Here is a 3929-nt window from a genome sequence, read left to right as displayed (position 1 = left end):
ACACACACACAAAAACATATATATATATTTATATTATTATGTATTTATGATGATGTTATATTGTGACACACACCCCAACACACTTTCCCCCTGAAGATGTAAGTGTGTATGTTTGGGTTTGCGGGTGTGCACAAACTAAAAAAAATCCCAAGGGTCGAAAAACATGATTGTTTTGTTTAAAAGTCACCCTGTTGATTTTGCAGCGACCCTAATCACAGCCACAGAAGGACCCCGCCGACAGGGCCACACAATTTTCTTTTTTTCCCAAATTTCGTAATTACGTCCCCAACGGGAAAAAAGGTCACTAACTTTCCCAGGACATGGAAAAACACAATAACATTTTTGGTGGCCATATGGGAGACGCGTCGCTCTCATTCGCTCTACTTGGTCCGTTGTTTCTAGGGCACAAAGGTGGCGCTTAGAAATACGGAAAGTTTTCAAGAATTGTGTCTTGAGTTTGAATGGGGAATAAACTATCTTTGGTATCATCATTATCATTGTTATTACTATTGTTATCCTTGTGGTTATTTTTTTATTTTATTTTATTTTATTATTATTTTTTTATTATTATTATTATTAAATTCTTTTGTATTTTTTAATTATTATTTTTTTTTTATTATTAATTTTTAAATTTTTTTAATTACTTATTATTATTATTTATTTTATTTTTAATTTTTTTCTTATTTTTTTATTATTATTATTATTTTATTAATATTATTATTATATTGTATTACCATCATATCATTATAAATTTTGTATCTTTATCATTCTTTTAAAAATTTCCAGTTGCTTTTTTGTTTTGTAACGTTTCTCCCCTTATATATTTGTATTGAATTTTTATTTACCTTTCCCGATTTTTCTTTTAATTTTAAAAACCCTTTGTTTTTGATTCCAACAAAAAAGTAATGATAATATTTTAATCAAAACATATATAAAGCCAGGCCATAACAATTTTTAAAAGTATGTTACCACCTTTAACAAAGATTCCACCCTCACCATACCCTTTGTATATAAAAGTTTTTAAACAATCTGCATTTTTTGGGAAATTTTCCCTTTTGAAAATGTTAGCTCAAATTTTGATTACTGTAGGAAATTTTGTTACAAAAATTGTTTACCTGCTTTCGTCACTGTCATTACAATTTCATTCTCTTTAAAACAGACCTCCATATGCCCTGTAGTGGCTTTTTTAAACCCTAAATTCAGCAATGTGGGAAAAAAAAAATGTTGTTGTTTTTCTACTTACAAAAATGCTATTCATAGGCTTCATTTTTAACAGTTTTTTTGGTATACGGATGGTCGAAGATTTCCAGCTTTCCCCGGTTTTTTTAAATTTGGGGGTAAATTGTGTACATGGGTTTTGCATGATAGAAGTGCATGACTTTGCATGGTATGGCCAATTAAAAGGAGAGTAGAGGGGAAAAAAGAAAGTATATGAAAAGAAAACGAACGACGCACATAAAAATATTTTAGATAGATACATAATACATAGACAGATACCGAAAATAAAAAAATTTGATTGTAAAATAATAAAATAAAAATAATTTTTATATATTTATATATATATATGTGTGTGTGTGTGTGTGTTGTGTGTGTGTGGTGTTTTGTGTTGTGTTTTTGTTGGGGTGTTTTGTTTGTTGTGTGTTGTGTGTGTGTGTTGTGTGTTTTGTGTGTTGTTTTGTGTGTGGTGAGTGTGTGTGTAGGATGTGTGGTTGTTTTATATTATTTTATATTTTATATATATTAATAAATATATTTTTTATTATTTTTTTTATATATTTAAAATTATTTATATTGTTTTGTGTTGTGTTGTTTGTTGGTGTGTGTGTGTGTGTGTGTGTGGTTTTGTGTGTTGTGTGTGTGTTGTGGTGTGTGTGTGTGTGTGTGTGGTTGTGTGTGTGTGTGTTGTGTGTGTGTGGTGGTGTGTTTTTTGTGTTTGGGTGGTTTTTTTGGTGATGTTGTTTTTTGTACGCGTGTGTTTATTTTATATATATAATATTTTTATATATATATATAATAATTATATATGTACACCTTACAAAGTTCTACAAAAAATGAGTAAGTAATTCACGATATACCTGCACGCCAACTGGCATAAACTGCGTCCACTTCCCTCCCTTAGAGATAAAGCCGCGTTCCCCCAGAGCCTCTCACCGCTCTGGCACCCTGCCTTTTCACCCTCGGTCGCGAAAACGCGGGGGCCCCCCGGAAATGCTATTACAGCGCGCTTCCCCCTTTCGGAGCACCTCCGGGGGCGGTTCCGGAAGCGACGCCGGGGTGGAGAAGAGAAGTCGCTGGACCGTTTGGGTTCCGGCGTCCCTAACCCGGCCCCCGTGGGGGGCGAGGCCGCCGAACCCGGCTGGATCGACGAGGACAACCGCCGGGAGAGCGACTCTGACGAAGGGGAGCGAGGTGTGCAGCTGGGCGGGGCCGTTAAAGGCTCTAGCTAGGATTTAGTGATATATGGGAATTGCACTTTTATATTTGCTTTATTGACGGTAGTAATCATGACTATGAATACTACTTTTTTTTAGTACCATTTTCTGTTTGATTCGCTAGTTTTCGCTTTAATCCTGTGTGTTTGTTTGTTGTGTTGTGTTGGGGTTTGGGTGTGTGTGTGTGTGATGTGTGTGTGTGTGGTGTGTGTTTTTTGTGGTGTGTGTGTGTGTGAGTCTGTGTATGAAACTTTGAAATGTCTTTTGGAAATGAGTCATGGGGTGTATGTGTGCTGAGGGCCTGTGTCTGCTAAATTTAATGAGGTGCGTGTTATATGCAGACTACTTTACGAGTGCTGTCCGTTGCAACCCACTGGTCGGTTGTTTCCGTTTTTTAAGGAAACAAATAGATAACGATAGACTTTGTTCGGGCATTTTAAAAATTGGTTAAAATAACATTGGCCGTAGATAGATATTTATTTATATTATATAATATATAAAAATATATTATTATATATATATTATTTTAAATTAATATATATATAAAACATTATATATTTTTAATTATATATTATATGTATATGTATATATTATGTTTGTGTGTATATATATGTTTATGTGTATTTAACTATTTTATTTTATTTTAATATATATATATATATATATATATTATAATATATATATTTATATATATATGTATGTATGTTGTATGTGTTTATATATATTATTTTATATATATATATTATTATTTAAATATATATGTATATGTATGTTATTTATATTTTATTTTTAAATTATATTCCCTATTTTAAAATTTTGGGGTTGTTGTATAAAAAGTGCGTGTTTAAAATATTATATATTATTATATATAAGAAAGGAAAAGAGAGGAGGGGAGAGGGGGAGAGAGAGAGAGGGAAGGCGGAGAGACGAAGAGGGAGAGGATGGAGAGAGGGGTTGGGAGAGGAGGAAAGGAGAGGGGGAAGATTGGGGAAAGGAGATGAGAGGAGGGAGGGAGGGGAGGAAAGAGAAAGGCGGATGAAGGGGGAGAGGAGAAGAGAGGAGGAGAGAGGGAGGCCCCGGAACAAAAGGAGAAAGGGGTGAGGGCTTTGCGATGGGGAATTGGGGTAAAGGGTATTGGAGAACCCGGGGAAAATGAAAAGGAGTCTGGAGGGGGGTTTTGGAAAGAGGAAGCGAGAGAGAGAGGGGAAAGAGATAGGGGGAAGGGGGAAAAAGAGAGCCGGCGAGGAGGGAGAGGGGAAAAAATGTGTGTTATTTATGTATATAATATTATATATATAATATATATATATTATATTCTTTTTTTAAACATTATTTTGTGTATATATATATATTATATATTATATATATATATTTTATATATATATATATATTATTCTTTTTTTTTTTGAAAGAACAAAGAAGTATTTTTTGTGTTTTTGCATATAAACACTGAATGAGGAACAAGTAATCTCATAAATTGCATCGTTAATAGCATGC

This window comes from Penaeus chinensis, chromosome 41, assembly GCF_019202785.1.
Source record: "Penaeus chinensis breed Huanghai No. 1 chromosome 41, ASM1920278v2, whole genome shotgun sequence".
NCBI lineage: Eukaryota > Metazoa > Arthropoda > Malacostraca > Decapoda > Penaeidae > Penaeus > Penaeus chinensis.
Note: the sequence above shows the minus strand (reverse complement) of the source record.